The 24,935-nt window shown below is 45.8% G+C and overlaps 11 non-coding genes across 11 annotated transcripts; all 11 read right to left on the bottom strand.

Annotated features, from left to right (window-relative positions):
* Window positions 1-78: 78 nt before the first annotated feature.
* LOC130315824 (U2 spliceosomal RNA) lies at window positions 79-269 on the bottom strand. The gene has a single exon (XR_008863258.1). It is a non-coding gene; the product is annotated as a U2 spliceosomal RNA (small nuclear RNA).
* A 2,084-nt stretch (window positions 270-2,353) lies between these two features.
* Window positions 2,354-2,544, bottom strand: LOC130315821 (U2 spliceosomal RNA). Its single transcript, XR_008863256.1, has one exon. It is a non-coding gene; the product is annotated as a U2 spliceosomal RNA (small nuclear RNA).
* A 2,087-nt stretch (window positions 2,545-4,631) lies between these two features.
* Window positions 4,632-4,822, bottom strand: LOC130315820 (U2 spliceosomal RNA). The gene has a single exon (XR_008863255.1). It is a non-coding gene; the product is annotated as a U2 spliceosomal RNA (small nuclear RNA).
* Window positions 4,823-6,910: 2,088 nt separating this feature from the next.
* LOC130315819 (U2 spliceosomal RNA) lies at window positions 6,911-7,101 on the bottom strand. The gene has a single exon (XR_008863254.1). It is a non-coding gene; the product is annotated as a U2 spliceosomal RNA (small nuclear RNA).
* A 2,085-nt stretch (window positions 7,102-9,186) lies between these two features.
* Window positions 9,187-9,377, bottom strand: LOC130315818 (U2 spliceosomal RNA). The gene has a single exon (XR_008863253.1). It is a non-coding gene; the product is annotated as a U2 spliceosomal RNA (small nuclear RNA).
* Window positions 9,378-11,468: 2,091 nt separating this feature from the next.
* On the bottom strand, window positions 11,469-11,659 carry LOC130315817 (U2 spliceosomal RNA). The gene has a single exon (XR_008863252.1). It is a non-coding gene; the product is annotated as a U2 spliceosomal RNA (small nuclear RNA).
* Window positions 11,660-13,749: 2,090 nt separating this feature from the next.
* LOC130315816 (U2 spliceosomal RNA) lies at window positions 13,750-13,940 on the bottom strand. The gene has a single exon (XR_008863251.1). It is a non-coding gene; the product is annotated as a U2 spliceosomal RNA (small nuclear RNA).
* A 2,090-nt stretch (window positions 13,941-16,030) lies between these two features.
* LOC130315815 (U2 spliceosomal RNA) lies at window positions 16,031-16,221 on the bottom strand. Its single transcript, XR_008863250.1, has one exon. It is a non-coding gene; the product is annotated as a U2 spliceosomal RNA (small nuclear RNA).
* Window positions 16,222-18,318: 2,097 nt separating this feature from the next.
* Window positions 18,319-18,509, bottom strand: LOC130315814 (U2 spliceosomal RNA). Its single transcript, XR_008863249.1, has one exon. It is a non-coding gene; the product is annotated as a U2 spliceosomal RNA (small nuclear RNA).
* A 2,092-nt stretch (window positions 18,510-20,601) lies between these two features.
* Window positions 20,602-20,792, bottom strand: LOC130315813 (U2 spliceosomal RNA). The gene has a single exon (XR_008863248.1). It is a non-coding gene; the product is annotated as a U2 spliceosomal RNA (small nuclear RNA).
* A 2,093-nt stretch (window positions 20,793-22,885) lies between these two features.
* LOC130315812 (U2 spliceosomal RNA) lies at window positions 22,886-23,076 on the bottom strand. The gene has a single exon (XR_008863247.1). It is a non-coding gene; the product is annotated as a U2 spliceosomal RNA (small nuclear RNA).
* Window positions 23,077-24,935: the final 1,859 nt, after the last annotated feature.

Genomic DNA, 24,935 nt, shown 5'->3' with positions numbered 1-24,935 from the left:
CCCACAGGGCTGGCTAGCTGGCTAGCCAGCAAGCAGGTAGCAATGAAAGTAGGAATCTTTCTTTTTAACCCTGTAAGGGGGTGGTGCACTGTACCCGAAGATACTGCCATATCGGGTCAATGCATAGGGCGACGGAAGCAAGCTTCGAAATCGGCCCCCGTTCTCAAAAATCCATTTAATATATGGTCCCCAGATAGGGGACGTATCAGATATTAAACTGATAAGAACAGATACTACACTTGATCTTAGCCAAAAGGCCGAGAAGCGATAACCGTGAAAGGGGCGGGCCCAACAAGGTCCCCTTCATGGGCACTATCACTGCTTGCAGTCAGGGAGGCTGCCAGACAATTTTCCATGCACACTCTGGGCTGGGGGGCAGTCAACCACCAGTACACACAGCAGAACCTAAACCCATACCATTATTGCTAAGCAGCAAGACAGGGGCCCATTGCACTCCCACGGGGCCTTTTTAAATGCAATCCATAACCCGGATTTGCCAGGAACCCTTCTTACTCCTCCTACTTGCATGTGACACTGGGCTTAGGATCTGCATAGGAAACACACACACAAGCACACACCTACCTTTGTTGCCTGCAGATGCCTCCTTGGCTGTCCCCAAACGGTATCAAACCAACACCCACGGGAAGCTGTAAGCATAGAGGACATGCCTGCACCCCATTGGACTTACCTGTGTGGGTTAAATCCGGGTTATTTGACAACCTATGGCGGTGATGGTTCTGCTCAGGCAGAGCAGTGCTGATGCTCCTCATAAAGCTGTCGCTGCTGTGAAGGTTCTAGGTGACATCACAAATCCCTATGGTTACATACACAACAAAGCTGGGTTGTTGTTGTTTACACTCTGCAAGGCCTGTGGAAGTGAGTGACATCATAGCACTGTAGTTCTGAGGGTTCTAGATGGATGCAACAATCTCCTGTTGCTTCTATGAAGGCCATAATAGACGACATCACCAAACAGCTCCATAGTCACATACACAGCAAAGGAGAGATGTTGTTTACACCTAGTGATGTCAGTGGTATTGAGTGACATCACAGCACAGTGCTAAGGCTCCTGGGTGGACACAGCAGCGGCTGCAATATCTCAACGGAGAATACGTTTATATATATGTGTGTGTGTGCGCGTATATATATATATATATATATATATATATATATATATATATATTTCTCCGCCGAAATCACTTTTAAACCCATTTCCACCTTTTTTTCCCTTCTCTTCCTCTTACTTTTTTTTCACGTTTTTTTACGTTTTTCTCCTTTTCGCCTCTTTTCTGGGCGTATTATTCTTCTTTTTCTTCTTTTTTTTCGTCTAATGCATACCCCATCAGTGCAGCAATGCTTATTCAATACCGCCAGCAGATGGAGACACTGGGGGATAATTTTCTAAGGATTTATACTGATTTTTCCTGTCTGAATTTGTCGCACAGAAAGTTGCAGGCCAAATATGTGTGACATTTCTGTGACTTTAGCTTCTAGAGCATTTTTACAACATTATACATAGGTGCTGAATACATAAAAAGCGACTGTTCAGCGACAGACAAGTCGCATCGGCTGAAAGTAGGCCAGAATGTCAGTCCATGTTGGAGCAGGTTTAGATACAGTCTAAAGTATAGATCTCAAAGTCTGTGCACAGAATTTAGCAAGGGCCTCGCACCTTCTGATGCATCAGGTAGGTGCACAATAGCATAGCCTAACCCTCTGTACTTTGGTCTATATTGATGCGGGACATAGACAGCCAGCTGATGACCAATCCATTAGTGCAATGGATGGCTGGAAGCATTTGTCTTTGCCTTTGCAATACCACAGAAGCAATGCATGGTCAATGTACAGCAATGACACACCTGTGTGAACAGCCAGGAGACCCCCCCCATGTTATGTTACATAGTTACATAGTTAGTACGGTCGAAAAAAGACATATGTCCATCAAGTTCAACCAGGGAATTAAGGGGTAGGGGTGTGGCGCGATATTGGGGAAGGGATGAGATTTTATATTTCTTCATAAGCATTAATCTTATTTTGTCAATTAGGAACATTCAGCACCCACCCGCTATCAAGGCAGCTGCCTATCATGTCATGCCCTACCTGCACAGGTGTGCTGGCTACTCAAATGATCCAATTAAGGAGGCCATTTAGTCAGCAGCAGCAGAAGTCCTGTGCCTGGACGCTCCAACAGCGGCCAGACACAAGCAGAAGCAGAAGCAGCAGAAGCAGCAGCAGCACCACCTTTTGTTTTTTGGCTGCAGCAGCAGCAGCAAGGCCCACAGGGCTGGCTAGCTGGCTAGCCAGCAAGCAGGTAGCAATGAAAGTAGGAATCTTTCTTTTTAACCCTGTAAGGGGGTGGTGCACTGTACCCGAAGATACTGCCATATCGGGTCAATGCATAGGGCGACGGAAGCAAGCTTCGAAATCGGCCCCCGTTCTCAAAAATCCATTTAATATATGGTCCCCAGATAGGGGACGTATCAGATATTAAACTGATAAGAACAGATACTACACTTGATCTTAGCCAAAAGGCCGAGAAGCGATAACCGTGAAAGGGGCGGGCCCAACAAGGTCCCCTTCATGGGCACTATCACTGCTTGCTGTCAGGGAGGCTGCCAGACAATTTTCCATGCACACTCTGGGCTGGGGGGCAGTCAACCACCAGTACACACAGCAGAACCTAAACCCATACCATTATTGCTAAGCAGCAAGACAGGGGCCCATTGCACTCCCACGGGGCCTTTTTAAATGCAATCCATAACCCGGATTTGCCAGGAACCCTTCTTACTCCTCCTACTTGCATGTGACACTGGGCTTAGGATCTGCATAGGAAACACACACACAAGCACACACCTACCTTTGTTGCCTGCAGATGCCTCCTTGGCTGTCCCCAAACGGTATCAAACCAACACCCACGGGAAGCTGTAAGCATAGAGGACATGCCTGCACCCCATTGGACTTACCTGTGTGGGTTAAATCCGGGTTATTTGACAACCTATGGCGGTGATGGTTCTGCTCAGGCAGAGCAGTGCTGATGCTCCTCATAAAGCTGTCGCTGCTGTGAAGGTTCTAGGTGACATCACAAATCCCTATGGTTACATACACAACAAAGCTGGGTTGTTGTTGTTTACACTCTGCAAGGCCTGTGGAAGTGAGTGACATCATAGCACTGTAGTTCTGAGGGTTCTAGATGGATGCAACAATCTCCTGTTGCTTCTATGAAGGCCATAATAGACGACATCACCAAACAGCTCCATAGTCACATACACAGCAAAGGAGAGATGTTGTTTACACCTAGTGATGTCAGTGGTATTGAGTGACATCACAGCACAGTGCTAAGGCTCCTGGGCCTGGACACAGCAGCGGCTGCAATATCTCAACGGAGAATACGTTTATATATATGTGTGTGTGTGCGCGTATATATATATATATATATATATATATATATATATATATATATTTCTCCGCCGAAATCACTTTTAAACCCATTTCCACCTTTTTTTCCCTTCTCTTCCTCTTACTTTTTTTTCACGTTTTTTTACGTTTTTCTCCTTTTCGCCTCTTTTCTGGGCGTATTATTCTTCTTTTTCTTCTTTTTTTTCGTCTAATGCATACCCCATCAGTGCAGCAATGCTTATTCAATACCGCCAGCAGATGGAGACACTGGGGGATAATTTTCTAAGGATTTATACTGATTTTTCCTGTCTGAATTTGTCGCACAGAAAGTTGCAGGCCAAATATGTGTGACATTTCTGCGACTTTAGCTTCTAGAGCATTTTTACAACATTATACATAGGTGCTGAATACATAAAAAGCGACTGTTCAGCGACAGACAAGTCGCATCGGCTGAAAGTAGGCCAGAATGTCAGTCCATGTTGGAGCAGGTTTAGATACAGTCTAAAGTATAGATCTCAAAGTCTGTGCACAGAATTTAGCAAGGGCCTCGCACCTTCTGATGCATCAGGTAGGTGCACAATAGCATAGCCTAACCCTCTGTACTTTGGTCTATATTGATGCGGGACATAGACAGCCAGCTGATGACCAATCCATTAGTGCAATGGATGGCTGGAAGCATTTGTCTTTGCCTTTGCAATACCACAGAAGCAATGCATGGTCAATGTACAGCAATGACACACCTGTGTGAACAGCCAGGAGACCCCCCCCCATGTTATGTTACATAGTTACATAGTTAGTACGGTCGAAAAAAGACATATGTCCATCAAGTTCAACCAGGGAATTAAGGGGTAGGGGTGTGGCGCGATATTGGGGAAGGGATGAGATTTTATATTTCTTCATAAGCATTAATCTTATTTTGTCAATTAGGAACATTCAGCACCCACCCGCTATCAAGGCAGCTGCCTATCATGTCATGCCCTACCTGCACAGGTGTGCTGGCTACTCAAATGATCCAATTAAGGAGGCCATTTAGTCAGCAGCAGCAGAAGTCCTGTGCCTGGACGCTCCAACAGCGGCCAGACACAAGCAGAAGCAGAAGCAGCAGAAGCAGCAGCAGCACCACCTTTTGTTTTTTGGCTGCAGCAGCAGCAGCAAGGCCCACAGGGCTGGCTAGCTGGCTAGCCAGCAAGCAGGTAGCAATGAAAGTAGGAATCTTTCTTTTTAACCCTGTAAGGGGGTGGTGCACTGTACCCGAAGATACTGCCATATCGGGTCAATGCATAGGGCGACGGAAGCAAGCTTCGAAATCGGCCCCCGTTCTCAAAAATCCATTTAATATATGGTCCCCAGATAGGGGACGTATCAGATATTAAACTGATAAGAACAGATACTACACTTGATCTTAGCCAAAAGGCCGAGAAGCGATAACCGTGAAAGGGGCGGGCCCAACAAGGTCCCCTTCATGGGCACTATCACTGCTTGCTGTCAGGGAGGCTGCCAGACAATTTTCCATGCACACTCTGGGCTGGGGGGCAGTCAACCACCAGTACACACAGCAGAACCTAAACCCATACCATTATTGCTAAGCAGCAAGACAGGGGCCCATTGCACTCCCACGGGGCCTTTTTAAATGCAATCCATAACCCGGATTTGCCAGGAACCCTTCTTACTCCTCCTACTTGCATGTGACACTGGGCTTAGGATCTGCATAGGAAACACACACACAAGCACACACCTACCTTTGTTGCCTGCAGATGCCTCCTTGGCTGTCCCCAAACGGTATCAAACCAACACCCACGGGAAGCTGTAAGCATAGAGGACATGCCTGCACCCCATTGGACTTACCTGTGTGGGTTAAATCCGGGTTATTTGACAACCTATGGCGGTGATGGTTCTGCTCAGGCAGAGCAGTGCTGATGCTCCTCATAAAGCTGTCGCTGCTGTGAAGGTTCTAGGTGACATCACAAATCCCTATGGTTACATACACAACAAAGCTGGGTTGTTGTTGTTTACACTCTGCAAGGCCTGTGGAAGTGAGTGACATCATAGCACTGTAGTTCTGAGGGTTCTAGATGGATGCAACAATCTCCTGTTGCTTCTATGAAGGCCATAATAGACGACATCACCAAACAGCTCCATAGTCACAATACACAGCAAAGGAGAGATGTTGTTTACACCTAGTGATGTCAGTGGTATTGAGTGACATCACAGCACAGTGCTAAGGCTCCTGGGCCTGGACACAGCAGCGGCTGCAATATCTCAACGGAGAATACGTTTATATATATGTGTGTGTGTGCGCGTATATATATATATATATATATATATATATATATATATATATATATTCTCCGCCGAAATCACTTTTAAACCCATTTCCACCTTTTTTTCCCTTCTCTTCCTCTTACTTTTTTTTCACGTTTTTTTACGTTTTTCTCCTTTTCGCCTCTTTTCTGGGCGTATTATTCTTCTTTTTCTTCTTTTTTTTCGTCTAATGCATACCCCATCAGTGCAGCAATGCTTATTCAATACCGCCAGCAGATGGAGACACTGGGGGATAATTTTCTAAGGATTTATACTGATTTTTCCTGTCTGAATTTGTCGCACAGAAAGTTGCAGGCCAAATATGTGTGACATTTCTGCGACTTTAGCTTCTAGAGCATTTTTACAACATTATACATAGGTGCTGAATACATAAAAAGCGACTGTTCAGCGACAGACAAGTCGCATCGGCTGAAAGTAGGCCAGAATGTCAGTCCATGTTGGAGCAGGTTTAGATACAGTCTAAAGTATAGATCTCAAAGTCTGTGCACAGAATTTAGCAAGGGCCTCGCACCTTCTGATGCATCAGGTAGGTGCACAATAGCATAGCCTAACCCTCTGTACTTTGGTCTATATTGATGCGGGACATAGACAGCCAGCTGATGACCAATCCATTAGTGCAATGGATGGCTGGAAGCATTTGTCTTTGCCTTTGCAATACCACAGAAGCAATGCATGGTCAATGTACAGCAATGACACACCTGTGTGAACAGCCAGGAGACCCCCCCCATGTTATGTTACATAGTTACATAGTTAGTACGGTCGAAAAAAGACATATGTCCATCAAGTTCAACCAGGGAATTAAGGGGTAGGGGTGTGGCGCGATATTGGGGAAGGGATGAGATTTTATATTTCTTCATAAGCATTAATCTTATTTTGTCAATTAGGAACATTCAGCACCCACCCGCTATCAAGGCAGCTGCCTATCATGTCATGCCCTACCTGCACAGGTGTGCTGGCTACTCAAATGATCCAATTAAGGAGGCCATTTAGTCAGCAGCAGCAGAAGTCCTGTGCCTGGACGCTCCAACAGCGGCCAGACACAAGCAGAAGCAGAAGCAGCAGAAGCAGCAGCAGCACCACCTTTTGTTTTTTGGCTGCAGCAGCAGCAGCAAGGCCCACAGGGCTGGCTAGCTGGCTAGCCAGCAAGCAGGTAGCAATGAAAGTAGGAATCTTTCTTTTTAACCCTGTAAGGGGGTGGTGCACTGTACCCGAAGATACTGCCATATCGGGTCAATGCATAGGGCGACGGAAGCAAGCTTCGAAATCGGCCCCCGTTCTCAAAAATCCATTTAATATATGGTCCCCAGATAGGGGACGTATCAGATATTAAACTGATAAGAACAGATACTACACTTGATCTTAGCCAAAAGGCCGAGAAGCGATAACCGTGAAAGGGGCGGGCCCAACAAGGTCCCCTTCATGGGCACTATCACTGCTTGCTGTCAGGGAGGCTGCCAGACAATTTTCCATGCACACTCTGGGCTGGGGGGCAGTCAACCACCAGTACACACAGCAGAACCTAAACCCATACCATTATTGCTAAGCAGCAAGACAGGGGCCCATTGCACTCCCACGGGGCCTTTTTAAATGCAATCCATAACCCGGATTTGCCAGGAACCCTTCTTACTCCTCCTACTTGCATGTGACACTGGGCTTAGGATCTGCATAGGAAACACACACACAAGCACACACCTACCTTTGTTGCCTGCAGATGCCTCCTTGGCTGTCCCCAAACGGTATCAAACCAACACCCACGGGAAGCTGTAAGCATAGAGGACATGCCTGCACCCCATTGGACTTACCTGTGTGGGTTAAATCCGGGTTATTTGACAACCTATGGCGGTGATGGTTCTGCTCAGGCAGAGCAGTGCTGATGCTCCTCATAAAGCTGTCGCTGCTGTGAAGGTTCTAGGTGACATCACAAATCCCTATGGTTACATACACAACAAAGCTGGGTTGTTGTTGTTTACACTCTGCAAGGCCTGTGGAAGTGAGTGACATCATAGCACTGTAGTTCTGAGGGTTCTAGATGGATGCAACAATCTCCTGTTGCTTCTATGAAGGCCATAATAGACGACATCACCAAACAGCTCCATAGTCACATACACAGCAAAGGAGAGATGTTGTTTACACCTAGTGATGTCAGTGGTATTGAGTGACATCACAGCACAGTGCTAAGGCTCCTGGGCCTGGACACAGCAGCGGCTGCAATATCTCAACGGAGAATACGTTTATATATATGTGTGTGTGTGCGCGTATATATATATATATATGTATATATATATATATATATATATTTCTCCGCCGAAATCACTTTTAAACCCATTTCCACCTTTTTTTTCCCTTCTCTTCCTCTTACTTTTTTTTCACGTTTTTTTACGTTTTTCTCCTTTTCGCCTCTTTTCTGGGCGTATTATTCTTCTTTTTCTTCTTTTTTTTCGTCTAATGCATACCCCATCAGTGCAGCAATGCTTATTCAATACCGCCAGCAGATGGAGACACTGGGGGATAATTTTCTAAGGATTTATACTGATTTTTCCTGTCTGAATTTGTCGCACAGAAAGTTGCAGGCCAAATATGTGTGACATTTCTGCGACTTTAGCTTCTAGAGCATTTTTACAACATTATACATAGGTGCTGAATACATAAAAAGCGACTGTTCAGCGACAGACAAGTCGCATCGGCTGAAAGTAGGCCAGAATGTCAGTCCATGTTGGAGCAGGTTTAGATACAGTCTAAAGTATAGATCTCAAAGTCTGTGCACAGAATTTAGCAAGGGCCTCGCACCTTCTGATGCATCAGGTAGGTGCACAATAGCATAGCCTAACCCTCTGTACTTTGGTCTATATTGATGCGGGACATAGACAGCCAGCTGATGACCAATCCATTAGTGCAATGGATGGCTGGAAGCATTTGTCTTTGCCTTTGCAATACCACAGAAGCAATGCATGGTCAATGTACAGCAATGACACACCTGTGTGAACAGCCAGGAGACCCCCCCCATGTTATGTTACATAGTTACATAGTTAGTACGGTCGAAAAAAGACATATGTCCATCAAGTTCAACCAGGGAATTAAGGGGTAGGGGTGTGGCGCGATATTGGGGAAGGGATGAGATTTTATATTTCTTCATAAGCATTAATCTTATTTTGTCAATTAGGAACATTCAGCACCCACCCGCTATCAAGGCAGCTGCCTATCATGTCATGCCCTACCTGCACAGGTGTGCTGGCTACTCAAATGATCCAATTAAGGAGGCCATTTAGTCAGCAGCAGCAGAAGTCCTGTGCCTGGACGCTCCAACAGCGGCCAGACACAAGCAGAAGCAGAAGCAGCAGAAGCAGCAGCAGCACCACCTTTTGTTTTTTGGCTGCAGCAGCAGCAGCAAGGCCCACAGGGCTGGCTAGCTGGCTAGCCAGCAAGCAGGTAGCAATGAAAGTAGGAATCTTTCTTTTTAACCCTGTAAGGGGGTGGTGCACTGTACCCGAAGATACTGCCATATCGGGTCAATGCATAGGGCGACGGAAGCAAGCTTCGAAATCGGCCCCCGTTCTCAAAAATCCATTTAATATATGGTCCCCAGATAGGGGACGTATCAGATATTAAACTGATAAGAACAGATACTACACTTGATCTTAGCCAAAAGGCCGAGAAGCGATAACCGTGAAAGGGGCGGGCCCAACAAGGTCCCCTTCATGGGCACTATCACTGCTTGCTGTCAGGGAGGCTGCCAGACAATTTTCCATGCACACTCTGGGCTGGGGGGCAGTCAACCACCAGTACACACAGCAGAACCTAAACCCATACCATTATTGCTAAGCAGCAAGACAGGGGCCCATTGCACTCCCACGGGGCCTTTTTAAATGCAATCCATAACCCGGATTTGCCAGGAACCCTTCTTACTCCTCCTACTTGCATGTGACACTGGGCTTAGGATCTGCATAGGAAACACACACACAAGCACACACCTACCTTTGTTGCCTGCAGATGCCTCCTTGGCTGTCCCCAAACGGTATCAAACCAACACCCACGGGAAGCTGTAAGCATAGAGGACATGCCTGCACCCCATTGGACTTACCTGTGTGGGTTAAATCCGGGTTATTTGACAACCTATGGCGGTGATGGTTCTGCTCAGGCAGAGCAGTGCTGATGCTCCTCATAAAGCTGTCGCTGCTGTGAAGGTTCTAGGTGACATCACAAATCCCTATGGTTACATACACAACAAAGCTGGGTTGTTGTTGTTTACACTCTGCAAGGCCTGTGGAAGTGAGTGACATCATAGCACTGTAGTTCTGAGGGTTCTAGATGGATGCAACAATCTCCTGTTGCTTCTATGAAGGCCATAATAGACGACATCACCAAACAGCTCCATAGTCACATACACAGCAAAGGAGAGATGTTGTTTACACCTAGTGATGTCAGTGGTATTGAGTGACATCACAGCACAGTGCTAAGGCTCCTGGGCCTGGACACAGCAGCGGCTGCAATATCTCAACGGAGAATACGTTTATATATATGTGTGTGTGTGCGCGTATATATATATATATATATATATATATATATATATATATATATATATATTCTCCGCCGAAATCACTTTTAAACCCATTTCCACCTTTTTTTCCCTTCTCTTCCTCTTACTTTTTTTTCACGTTTTTTTACGTTTTTCTCCTTTTCGCCTCTTTTCTGGGCGTATTATTCTTCTTTTTCTTCTTTTTTTTCGTCTAATGCATACCCCATCAGTGCAGCAATGCTTATTCAATACCGCCAGCAGATGGAGACACTGGGGGATAATTTTCTAAGGATTTATACTGATTTTTCCTGTCTGAATTTGTCGCACAGAAAGTTGCAGGCCAAATATGTGTGACATTTCTGCGACTTTAGCTTCTAGAGCATTTTTACAACATTATACATAGGTGCTGAATACATAAAAAGCGACTGTTCAGCGACAGACAAGTCGCATCGGCTGAAAGTAGGCCAGAATGTCAGTCCATGTTGGAGCAGGTTTAGATACAGTCTAAAGTATAGATCTCAAAGTCTGTGCACAGAATTTAGCAAGGGCCTCGCACCTTCTGATGCATCAGGTAGGTGCACAATAGCATAGCCTAACCCTCTGTACTTTGGTCTATATTGATGCGGGACATAGACAGCCAGCTGATGACCAATCCATTAGTGCAATGGATGGCTGGAAGCATTTGTCTTTGCCTTTGCAATACCACAGAAGCAATGCATGGTCAATGTACAGCAATGACACACCTGTGTGAACAGCCAGGAGACCCCCCCCATGTTATGTTACATAGTTACATAGTTAGTACGGTCGAAAAAAGACATATGTCCATCAAGTTCAACCAGGGAATTAAGGGGTAGGGGTGTGGCGCGATATTGGGGAAGGGATGAGATTTTATATTTCTTCATAAGCATTAATCTTATTTTGTCAATTAGGAACATTCAGCACCCACCCGCTATCAAGGCAGCTGCCTATCATGTCATGCCCTACCTGCACAGGTGTGCTGGCTACTCAAATGATCCAATTAAGGAGGCCATTTAGTCAGCAGCAGCAGAAGTCCTGTGCCTGGACGCTCCAACAGCGGCCAGACACAAGCAGAAGCAGAAGCAGCAGAAGCAGCAGCAGCACCACCTTTTGTTTTTTGGCTGCAGCAGCAGCAGCAAGGCCCACAGGGCTGGCTAGCTGGCTAGCCAGCAAGCAGGTAGCAATGAAAGTAGGAATCTTTCTTTTTAACCCTGTAAGGGGGTGGTGCACTGTACCCGAAGATACTGCCATATCGGGTCAATGCATAGGGCGACGGAAGCAAGCTTCGAAATCGGCCCCCGTTCTCAAAAATCCATTTAATATATGGTCCCCAGATAGGGGACGTATCAGATATTAAACTGATAAGAACAGATACTACACTTGATCTTAGCCAAAAGGCCGAGAAGCGATAACCGTGAAAGGGGCGGGCCCAACAAGGTCCCCTTCATGGGCACTATCACTGCTTGCTGTCAGGGAGGCTGCCAGACAATTTTCCATGCACACTCTGGGCTGGGGGGCAGTCAACCACCAGTACACACAGCAGAACCTAAACCCATACCATTATTGCTAAGCAGCAAGACAGGGGCCCATTGCACTCCCACGGGGCCTTTTTAAATGCAATCCATAACCCGGATTTGCCAGGAACCCTTCTTACTCCTCCTACTTGCATGTGACACTGGGCTTAGGATCTGCATAGGAAACACACACACAAGCACACACCTACCTTTGTTGCCTGCAGATGCCTCCTTGGCTGTCCCCAAACGGTATCAAACCAACACCCACGGGAAGCTGTAAGCATAGAGGACATGCCTGCACCCCATTGGACTTACCTGTGTGGGTTAAATCCGGGTTATTTGACAACCTATGGCGGTGATGGTTCTGCTCAGGCAGAGCAGTGCTGATGCTCCTCATAAAGCTGTCGCTGCTGTGAAGGTTCTAGGTGACATCACAAATCCCTATGGTTACATACACAACAAAGCTGGGTTGTTGTTGTTTACACTCTGCAAGGCCTGTGGAAGTGAGTGACATCATAGCACTGTAGTTCTGAGGGTTCTAGATGGATGCAACAATCTCCTGTTGCTTCTATGAAGGCCATAATAGACGACATCACCAAACAGCTCCATAGTCACATACACAGCAAAGGAGAGATGTTGTTTACACCTAGTGATGTCAGTGGTATTGAGTGACATCACAGCACAGTGCTAAGGCTCCTGGGCCTGGACACAGCAGCGGCTGCAATATCTCAACGGAGAATACGTTTATATATATGTGTGTGTGTGCGCGTATATATATATATATATATATATATATATATATATATATATATATATTTCTCCGCCGAAATCACTTTTAAACCCATTTCCACCTTTTTTTCCCTTCTCTTCCTCTTACTTTTTTTTCACGTTTTTTTACGTTTTTCTCCTTTTCGCCTCTTTTCTGGGCGTATTATTCTTCTTTTTCTTCTTTTTTTTCGTCTAATGCATACCCCATCAGTGCAGCAATGCTTATTCAATACCGCCAGCAGATGGAGACACTGGGGGATAATTTTCTAAGGATTTATACTGATTTTTCCTGTCTGAATTTGTCGCACAGAAAGTTGCAGGCCAAATATGTGTGACATTTCTGCGACTTTAGCTTCTAGAGCATTTTTACAACATTATACATAGGTGCTGAATACATAAAAAGCGACTGTTCAGCGACAGACAAGTCGCATCGGCTGAAAGTAGGCCAGAATGTCAGTCCATGTTGGAGCAGGTTTAGATACAGTCTAAAGTATAGATCTCAAAGTCTGTGCACAGAATTTAGCAAGGGCCTCGCACCTTCTGATGCATCAGGTAGGTGCACAATAGCATAGCCTAACCCTCTGTACTTTGGTCTATATTGATGCGGGACATAGACAGCCAGCTGATGACCAATCCATTAGTGCAATGGATGGCTGGAAGCATTTGTCTTTGCCTTTGCAATACCACAGAAGCAATGCATGGTCAATGTACAGCAATGACACACCTGTGTGAACAGCCAGGAGACCCCCCCCATGTTATGTTACATAGTTACATAGTTAGTACGGTCGAAAAAAGACATATGTCCATCAAGTTCAACCAGGGAATTAAGGGGTAGGGGTGTGGCGCGATATTGGGGAAGGGATGAGATTTTATATTTCTTCATAAGCATTAATCTTATTTTGTCAATTAGGAACATTCAGCACCCACCCGCTATCAAGGCAGCTGCCTATCATGTCATGCCCTACCTGCACAGGTGTGCTGGCTACTCAAATGATCCAATTAAGGAGGCCATTTAGTCAGCAGCAGCAGAAGTCCTGTGCCTGGACGCTCCAACAGCGGCCAGACACAAGCAGAAGCAGAAGCAGCAGAAGCAGCAGCAGCACCACCTTTTGTTTTTTGGCTGCAGCAGCAGCAGCAAGGCCCACAGGGCTGGCTAGCTGGCTAGCCAGCAAGCAGGTAGCAATGAAAGTAGGAATCTTTCTTTTTAACCCTGTAAGGGGGTGGTGCACTGTACCCGAAGATACTGCCATATCGGGTCAATGCATAGGGCGACGGAAGCAAGCTTCGAAATCGGCCCCCGTTCTCAAAAATCCATTTAATATATGGTCCCCAGATAGGGGACGTATCAGATATTAAACTGATAAGAACAGATACTACACTTGATCTTAGCCAAAAGGCCGAGAAGCGATAACCGTGAAAGGGGCGGGCCCAACAAGGTCCCCTTCATGGGCACTATCACTGCTTGCTGTCAGGGAGGCTGCCAGACAATTTTCCATGCACACTCTGGGCTGGGGGGCAGTCAACCACCAGTACACACAGCAGAACCTAAACCCATACCATTATTGCTAAGCAGCAAGACAGGGGCCCATTGCACTCCCACGGGGCCTTTTTAAATGCAATCCATAACCCGGATTTGCCAGGAACCCTTCTTACTCCTCCTACTTGCATGTGACACTGGGCTTAGGATCTGCATAGGAAACACACACACAAGCACACACCTACCTTTGTTGCCTGCAGATGCCTCCTTGGCTGTCCCCAAACGGTATCAAACCAACACCCACGGGAAGCTGTAAGCATAGAGGACATGCCTGCACCCCATTGGACTTACCTGTGTGGGTTAAATCCGGGTTATTTGACAACCTATGGCGGTGATGGTTCTGCTCAGGCAGAGCAGTGCTGATGCTCCTCATAAAGCTGTCGCTGCTGTGAAGGTTCTAGGTGACATCACAAATCCCTATGGTTACATACACAACAAAGCTGGGTTGTTGTTGTTTACACTCTGCAAGGCCTGTGGAAGTGAGTGACATCATAGCACTGTAGTTCTGAGGGTTCTAGATGGATGCAACAATCTCCTGTTGCTTCTATGAAGGCCATAATAGACGACATCACCAAACAGCTCCATAGTCACATACACAGCAAAGGAGAGATGTTGTTTACACCTAGTGATGTCAGTGGTATTGAGTGACATCACAGCACAGTGCTAAGGCTCCTGGGCCTGGACACAGCAGCGGCTGCAATATCTCAACGGAGAATACGTTTATATATATGTGTGTGTGTGCGCGTATATATATATATATATATATATATATATATATATATATATATATATTTCTCCGCCGAAATCACTTTTAAACCCATTTCCACCTTTTTTTCCCTTCTCTTCCTCTTACTTTTTTTTCACGTTTTTTTACGTTTTTCTCCTTTTCGCCTCTTTTCTGGGCGTATTATTCTTCTTTTTCTTCTTTTTTTTCGTCTAATGCATACCCCATCAGTGCAGCAATGCTTATTCAATACCGCCAGCAGATGGAGACACTGGGGGATAATTTTCTAAGGATTTATACTGATTTTTCCTGTCTGAATTTGTCGCACAGAAAGTTGCAGGCCAAATATGTGTGACATTTCTGCGACTTTAGCTTCTAGAGCATTTTTACAACATTATACATAGGTGCTGAATACATAAAAAGCGACTGTTCAGCGACAGACAAGTCGCATCGGCTGAAAGTAGGCCAGAATGTCAGTCCATGTTGGAGCAGGTTTAGATACAGTCTAAAGTATAGATCTCAAAGTCTGTGCACAGAATTTAGCAAGGGCCTCGCACCTTCTGATGCATCAGGTAGGTGCACAATAGCATAGCCTAACCCTCTGTACTTTGGTCTATATTGATGCGGGACATAGACAGCCAGCTGATGACCAATCCATTAGTGCAATGGATGGCTGGAAGCATTTGTCTTTGCCTTTGCAATACCACAGAAGCAATGCATGGTCAATGTACAGCAATGACACACCTGTGTGAACAGCCAGGAGACCCCCCCCATGTTATGTTACATAGTTACATAGTTAGTACGGTCGAAAAAAGACATATGTCCATCAAGTTCAACCAGGGAATTAAGGGGTAGGGGTGTGGCGCGATATTGGGGAAGGGATGAGATTTTATATTTCTTCATAAGCATTAATCTTATTTTGTCAATTAGGAACATTCAGCACCCACCCGCTATCAAGGCAGCTGCCTATCATGTCATGCCCTACCTGCACAGGTGTGCTGGCTACTCAAATGATCCAATTAAGGAGGCCATTTAGTCAGCAGCAGCAGAAGTCCTGTGCCTGGACGCTCCAACAGCGGCCAGACACAAGCAGAAGCAGAAGCAGCAGAAGCAGCAGCAGCACCACCTTTTGTTTTTTGGCTGCAGCAGCAGCAGCAAGGCCCACAGGGCTGGCTAGCTGGCTAGCCAGCAAGCAGGTAGCAATGAAAGTAGGAATCTTTCTTTTTAACCCTGTAAGGGGGTGGTGCACTGTACCCGAAGATACTGCCATATCGGGTCAATGCATAGGGCGACGGAAGCAAGCTTCGAAATCGGCCCCCGTTCTCAAAAATCCATTTAATATATGGTCCCCAGATAGGGGACGTATCAGATATTAAACTGATAAGAACAGATACTACACTTGATCTTAGCCAAAAGGCCGAGAAGCGATAACCGTGAAAGGGGCGGGCCCAACAAGGTCCCCTTCATGGGCACTATCACTGCTTGCTGTCAGGGAGGCTGCCAGACAATTTTCCATGCACACTCTGGGCTGGGGGGCAGTCAACCACCAGTACACACAGCAGAACCTAAACCCATACCATTATTGCTAAGCAGCAAGACAGGGGCCCATTGCACTCCCACGGGGCCTTTTTAAATGCAATCCATAACCCGGATTTGCCAGGAACCCTTCTTACTCCTCCTACTTGCATGTGACACTGGGCTTAGGATCTGCATAGGAAACACACACACAAGCACACACCTACCTTTGTTGCCTGCAGATGCCTCCTTGGCTGTCCCCAAACGGTATCAAACCAACACCCCCGGGAAGCTGTAAGCATAGAGGACATGCCTGCACCCCATTGGACTTACCTGTGTGGGTTAAATCCGGGTTATTTGACAACCTATGGCGGTGATGGTTCTGCTCAGGCAGAGCAGTGCTGATGCTCCTCATAAAGCTGTCGCTGCTGTGAAGGTTCTAGGTGACATCACAAATCCCTATGGTTACATACACAACAAAGCTGGGTTGTTGTTGTTTACACTCTGCAAGGCCTGTGGAAGTGAGTGACATCATAGCACTGTAGTTCTGAGGGTTCTAGATGGATGCAACAATCTCCTGTTGCTTCTATGAAGGCCATAATAGACGACATCACCAAACAGCTCCATAGTCACATACACAGCAAAGGAGAGATGTTGTTTACACCTAGTGATGTCAGTGGTATTGAGTGACATCACAGCACAGTGCTAAGGCTCCTGGGCCTGGACACAGCAGCGGCTGCAATATCTCAACGGAGAATACGTTTATATATATGTGTGTGTGTGCGCGTATATATATATATATATATATATATATATATATATATATATATATATATATATATATATTTCTCCGCCGAAATCACTTTTAAACCCATTTCCACCTTTTTTTCCCTTCTCTTCCTCTTACTTTTTTTTCACGTTTTTTTACGTTTTTCTCCTTTTCGCCTCTTTTCTGGGCGTATTATTCTTCTTTTTCTTCTTTTTTTTCGTCTAATGCATACCCCATCAGTGCAGCAATGCTTATTCAATACCGCCAGCAGATGGAGACACTGGGGGATAATTTTTCTAAGGATTTATACTGATTTTTCCTGTCTGAATTTGTCGCACAGAAAGTTGCAGGCCAAATATGTGTGACATTTCTGCGACTTTAGCTTCTAGAGCATTTTTACAACATTATACATAGGTGCTGAATACATAAAAAGCGACTGTTCAGCGACAGACAAGTCGCATCGGCTGAAAGTAGGCCAGAATGTCAGTCCATGTTGGAGCAGGTTTAGATACAGTCTAAAGTATAGATCTCAAAGTCTGTGCACAGAATTTAGCAAGGGCCTCGCACCTTCTGATGCATCAGGTAGGTGCACAATAGCATAGCCTAACCCTCTGTACTTTGGTCTATATTGATGCGGGACATAGACAGCCAGCTGATGACCAATCCATTAGTGCAATGGATGGCTGGAAGCATTTGTCTTTGCCTTTGCAATACCACAGAAGCAATGCATGGTCAATGTACAGCAATGACACACCTGTGTGAACAGCCAGGAGACCCCCCCCATGTTATGTTACATAGTTACATAGTTAGTACGGTCGAAAAAAGACATATGTCCATCAAGTTCAACCAGGGAATTAAGGGGTAGGGGTGTGGCGCGATATTGGGGAAGGGATGAGATTTTATATTTCTTCATAAGCATTAATCTTATTTTGTCAATTAGGAACATTCAGCACCCACCCGCTATCAAGGCAGCTGCCTATCATGTCATGCCCTACCTGCACAGGTGTGCTGGCTACTCAAATGATCCAATTAAGGAGGCCATTTAGTCAGCAGCAGCAGAAGTCCTGTGCCTGGACGCTCCAACAGCGGCCAGACACAAGCAGAAGCAGAAGCAGCAGAAGCAGCACCACCTTTTGTTTTTTGGCTGCAGCAGCAGCAGCAAGGCCCACAGGGCTGGCTAGCTGGCTAGCCAGCAAGCAGGTAGCAATGAAAGTAGGAATCTTTCTTTTTAACCCTGTAAGGGGGTGGTGCACTGTACCCGAAGATACTGCCATATCGGGTCAATGCATAGGGCGACGGAAGCAAGCTTCGAAATCGGCCCCCGTTCTCAAAAATCCATTTAATATATGGTCCCCAGATAGGGGACGTATCAGATATTAAACTGATAAGAACAGATACTACACTTGATCTTAGCCAAAAGGCCGAGAAGCGATAACCGTGAAAGGGGCGGGCCCAACAAGGTCCCCTTCATGGGCACTATCACTGCTTGCTGTCAGGGAGGCTGCCAGACAATTTTCCATGCACACTCTGGGCTGGGGGGCAGTCAACCACCAGTACACACAGCAGAACCTAAACCCATACCATTATTGCTAAGCAGCAAGACAGGGGCCCATTGCACTCCCACGGGGCCTTTTTAAATGCAATCCATAACCCGGATTTGCCAGGAACCCTTCTTACTCCTCCTACTTGCATGTGACACTGGGCTTAGGATCTGCATAGGAAACACACACACAAGCACACACCTACCTTTGTTGCCTGCAGATGCCTCCTTGGCTGTCCCCAAACGGTATCAAACCAACACCCACGGGAAGCTGTAAGCATAGAGGACATGCCTGCACCCCATTGGACTTACCTGTGTGGGTTAAATCCGGGTTATTTGACAACCTATGGCGGTGATGGTTCTGCTCAGGCAGAGCAGTGCTGATGCTCCTCATAAAGCTGTCGCTGCTGTGAAGGTTCTAGGTGACATCACAAATCCCTATGGTTACATACACAACAAAGCTGGGTTGTTGTTGTTTACACTCTGCAAGGCCTGTGGAAGTGAGTGACATCATAGCACTGTAGTTCTGAGGGTTCTAGATGGATGCAACAATCTCCTGTTGCTTCTATGAAGGCCATAATAGACGACATCACCAAACAGCTCCATAGTCACATACACAGCAAAGGAGAGATGTTGTTTACACCTAGTGATGTCAGTGGTATTGAGTGACATCACAGCACAGTGCTAAGGCTCCTGGGCCTGGACACAGCAGCGGCTGCAATATCTCAACGGAGAATACGTTTATATATATGTGTGTGTGTGCGCGTATATATATATATATATATATATATATATATATATATATATATATATATTTCTCCGCCGAAATCACTTTTAAACCCATTTCCACCTTTTTTTCCCTTCTCTTCCTCTTACTTTTTTTTCACGTTTTTTTACGTTTTTCTCCTTTTCGCCTCTTTTCTGGGCGTATTATTCTTCTTTTTCTTCTTTTTTTTCGTCTAATGCATACCCCATCAGTGCAGCAATGCTTATTCAATACCGCCAGCAGATGGAGACACTGGGGGATAATTTTCTAAGGATTTATACTGATTTTTCCTGTCTGAATTTGTCGCACAGAAAGTTGCAGGCCAAATATGTGTGACATTTCTGCGACTTTAGCTTCTAGAGCATTTTTACAACATTATACATAGGTGCTGAATACATAAAAAGCGACTGTTCAGCGACAGACAAGTCGCATCGGCTGAAAGTAGGCCAGAATGTCAGTCCATGTTGGAGCAGGTTTAGATACAGTCTAAAGTATAGATCTCAAAGTCTGTGCACAGAATTTAGCAAGGGCCTCGCACCTTCTGATGCATCAGGTAGGTGCACAATAGCATAGCCTAACCCTCTGTACTTTGGTCTATATTGATGCGGGACATAGACAGCCAGCTGATGACCAATCCATTAGTGCAATGGATGGCTGGAAGCATTTGTCTTTGCCTTTGCAATACCACAGAAGCAATGCATGGTCAATGTACAGCAATGACACACCTGTGTGAACAGCCAGGAGACCCCCCCCATGTTATGTTACATAGTTACATAGTTAGTACGGTCGAAAAAAGACATATGTCCATCAAGTTCAACCAGGGAATTAAGGGGTAGGGGTGTGGCGCGATATTGGGGAAGGGATGAGATTTTATATTTCTTCATAAGCATTAATCTTATTTTGTCAATTAGGAACATTCAGCACCCACCCGCTATCAAGGCAGCTGCCTATCATGTCATGCCCTACCTGCACAGGTGTGCTGGCTACTCAAATGATCCAATTAAGGAGGCCATTTAGTCAGCAGCAGCAGAAGTCCTGTGCCTGGACGCTCCAACAGCGGCCAGACACAAGCAGAAGCAGAAGCAGCAGAAGCAGCAGCAGCACCACCTTTTGTTTTTTGGCTGCAGCAGCAGCAGCAAGGCCCACAGGGCTGGCTAGCTGGCTAGCCAGCAAGCAGGTAGCAATGAAAGTAGGAATCTTTCTTTTTAACCCTGTAAGGGGGTGGTGCACTGTACCCGAAGATACTGCCATATCGGGTCAATGCATAGGGCGACGGAAGCAAGCTTCGAAATCGGCCCCCGTTCTCAAAAATCCATTTAATATATGGTCCCCAGATAGGGGACGTATCAGATATTAAACTGATAAGAACAGATACTACACTTGATCTTAGCCAAAAGGCCGAGAAGCGATAACCGTGAAAGGGGCGGGCCCAACAAGGTCCCCTTCATGGGCACTATCACTGCTTGCTGTCAGGGAGGCTGCCAGACAATTTTCCATGCACACTCTGGGCTGGGGGGCAGTCAACCACCAGTACACACAGCAGAACCTAAACCCATACCATTATTGCTAAGCAGCAAGACAGGGGCCCATTGCACTCCCACGGGGCCTTTTTAAATGCAATCCATAACCCGGATTTGCCAGGAACCCTTCTTACTCCTCCTACTTGCATGTGACACTGGGCTTAGGATCTGCATAGGAAACACACACACAAGCACACACCTACCTTTGTTGCCTGCAGATGCCTCCTTGGCTGTCCCCAAACGGTATCAAACCAACACCCACGGGAAGCTGTAAGCATAGAGGACATGCCTGCACCCCATTGGACTTACCTGTGTGGGTTAAATCCGGGTTATTTGACAACCTATGGCGGTGATGGTTCTGCTCAGGCAGAGCAGTGCTGATGCTCCTCATAAAGCTGTCGCTGCTGTGAAGGTTCTAGGTGACATCACAAATCCCTATGGTTACATACACAACAAAGCTGGGTTGTTGTTGTTTACACTCTGCAAGGCCTGTGGAAGTGAGTGACATCATAGCACTGTAGTTCTGAGGGTTCTAGATGGATGCAACAATCTCCTGTTGCTTCTATGAAGGCCATAATAGACGACATCACCAAACAGCTCCATAGTCACATACACAGCAAAGGAGAGATGTTGTTTACACCTAGTGATGTCAGTGGTATTGAGTGACATCACAGCACAGTGCTAAGGCTCCTGGGCCTGGACACAGCAGCGGCTGCAATATCTCAACGGAGAATACGTTTATATATATGTGTGTGTGTGCGCGTATATATATATATATATATATATATATATATATATATATATATATATATTTCTCCGCCGAAATCACTTTTAAACCCATTTCCACCTTTTTTTCCCTTCTCTTCCTCTTACTTTTTTTTCACGTTTTTTTTACGTTTTTCTCCTTTTCGCCTCTTTTCTGGGCGTATTATTCTTCTTTTTCTTCTTTTTTTTCGTCTAATGCATACCCCATCAGTGCAGCAATGCTTATTCAATACCGCCAGCAGATGGAGACACTGGGGGATAATTTTCTAAGGATTTATACTGATTTTTCCTGTCTGAATTTGTCGCACAGAAAGTTGCAGGCCAAATATGTGTGACATTTCTGCGACTTTAGCTTCTAGAGCATTTTTACAACATTATACATAGGTGCTGAATACATAAAAAGCGACTGTTCAGCGACAGACAAGTCGCATCGGCTGAAAGTAGGCCAGAATGTCAGTCCATGTTGGAGCAGGTTTAGATACAGTCTAAAGTATAGATCTCAAAGTCTGTGCACAGAATTTAGCAAGGGCCTCGCACCTTCTGATGCATCAGGTAGGTGCACAATAGCATAGCCTAACCCTCTGTACTTTGGTCTATATTGATGCGGGACATAGACAGCCAGCTGATGACCAATCCATTAGTGCAATGGATGGCTGGAAGCATTTGTCTTTGCCTTTGCAATACCACAGAAGCAATGCATGGTCAATGTACAGCAATGACACACCTGTGTGAACAGCCAGGAGACCCCCCCCATGTTATGTTACATAGTTACATAGTTAGTACGGTCGAAAAAAGACATATGTCCATCAAGTTCAACCAGGGAATTAAGGGGTAGGGGTGTGGCGCGATATTGGGGAAGGGATGAGATTTTATATTTCTTCATAAGCATTAATCTTATTTTGTCAATTAGGAACATTCAGCACCCACCCGCTATCAAGGCAGCTGCCTATCATGTCATGCCCTACCTGCACAGGTGTGCTGGCTACTCAAATGATCCAATTAAGGAGGCCATTTAGTCAGCAGCAGCAGAAGTCCTGTGCCTGGACGCTCCAACAGCGGCCAGACACAAGCAGAAGCAGAAGCAGCAGAAGCAGCAGCAGCACCACCTTTTGTTTTTTGGCTGCAGCAGCAGCAGCAAGGCCCACAGGGCTGGCTAGCTGGCTAGCCAGCAAGCAGGTAGCAATGAAAGTAGGAATCTTTCTTTTTAACCCTGTAAGGGGGTGGTGCACTGTACCCGAAGATACTGCCATATCGGGTCAATGCATAGGGCGACGGAAGCAAGCTTCGAAATCGGCCCCCGTTCTCAAAAATCCATTTAATATATGGTCCCCAGATAGGGGACGTATCAGATATTAAACTGATAAGAACAGATACTACACTTGATCTTAGCCAAAAGGCCGAGAAGCGATAACCGTGAAAGGGGCGGGCCCAACAAGGTCCCCTTCATGGGCACTATCACTGCTTGCTGTCAGGGAGGCTGCCAGACAATTTTCCATGCACACTCTGGGCTGGGGGGCAGTCAACCACCAGTACACACAGCAGAACCTAAACCCATACCATTATTGCTAAGCAGCAAGACAGGGGCCCATTGCACTCCCACGGGGCCTTTTTAAATGCAATCCATAACCCGGATTTGCCAGGAACCCTTCTTACTCCTCCTACTTGCATGTGACACTGGGCTTAGGATCTGCATAGGAAACACACACACAAGCACACACCTACCTTTGTTGCCTGCAGATGCCTCCTTGGCTGTCCCCAAACGGTATCAAACCAACACCCACGGGAAGCTGTAAGCATAGAGGACATGCCTGCACCCCATTGGACTTACCTGTGTGGGTTAAATCCGGGTTATTTGACAACCTATGGCGGTGATGGTTCTGCTCAGGCAGAGCAGTGCTGATGCTCCTCATAAAGCTGTCGCTGCTGTGAAGGTTCTAGGTGACATCACAAATCCCTATGGTTACATACACAACAAAGCTGGGTTGTTGTTGTTTACACTCTGCAAGGCCTGTGGAAGTGAGTGACATCATAGCACTGTAGTTCTGAGGGTTCTAGATGGATGCAACAATCTCCTGTTGCTTCTATGAAGGCCATAATAGACGACATCACCAAACAGCTCCATAGTCACATACACAGCAAAGGAGAGATGTTGTTTACACCTAGTGATGTCAGTGGTATTGAGTGACATCACAGCACAGTGCTAAGGCTCCTGGGCCTGGACACAGCAGCGGCTGCAATATCTCAACGGAGAATACGTTTATATATATGTGTGTGTGTGCGCGTATATATATATATATATATATATATATATATATATATATATATATATATTTCTCCGCCGAAATCACTTTTAAACCCATTTCCACCTTTTTTTCCCTTCTCTTCCTCTTACTTTTTTTTCACGTTTTTTTACGTTTTTCTCCTTTTCGCCTCTTTTCTGGGCGTATTATTCTTCTTTTTCTTCTTTTTTTTCGTCTAATGCATACCCCATCAGTGCAGCAATGCTTATTCAATACCGCCAGCAGATGGAGACACTGGGGGATAATTTTCTAAGGATTTATACTGATTTTTCCTGTCTGAATTTGTCGCACAGAAAGTTGCAGGCCAAATATGTGTGACATTTCTGCGACTTTAGCTTCTAGAGCATTTTTACAACATTATACATAGGTGCTGAATACATAAAAAGCGACTGTTCAGCGACAGACAAGTCGCATCGGCTGAAAGTAGGCCAGAATGTCAGTCCATGTTGGAGCAGGTTTAGATACAGTCTAAAGTATAGATCTCAAAGTCTGTGCACAGAATTTAGCAAGGGCCTCGCACCTTCTGATGCATCAGGTAGGTGCACAATAGCATAGCCTAACCCTCTGTACTTTGGTCTATATTGATGCGGGACATAGACAGCCAGCTGATGACCAATCCATTAGTGCAATGGATGGCTGGAAGCATTTGTCTTTGCCTTTGCAATACCACAGAAGCAATGCATGGTCAATGTACAGCAATGACACACCTGTGTGAACAGCCAGGAGACCCCCCCCATGTTATGTTACATAGTTACATAGTTAGTACGGTCGAAAAAAGACATATGTCCATCAAGTTCAACCAGGGAATTAAGGGGTAGGGGTGTGGCGCGATATTGGGGAAGGGATGAGATTTTATATTTCTTCATAAGCATTAATCTTATTTTGTCAATTAGGAACATTCAGCACCCACCCGCTATCAAGGCAGCTGCCTATCATGTCATGCCCTACCTGCACAGGTGTGCTGGCTA

This window comes from Hyla sarda, unplaced genomic scaffold (assembly GCF_029499605.1).
Source record: "Hyla sarda isolate aHylSar1 unplaced genomic scaffold, aHylSar1.hap1 scaffold_189, whole genome shotgun sequence".
NCBI classification, from domain to species: domain Eukaryota; kingdom Metazoa; phylum Chordata; class Amphibia; order Anura; family Hylidae; genus Hyla; species Hyla sarda.
This window is presented reverse-complemented; position numbering and strand designations above follow the sequence as displayed.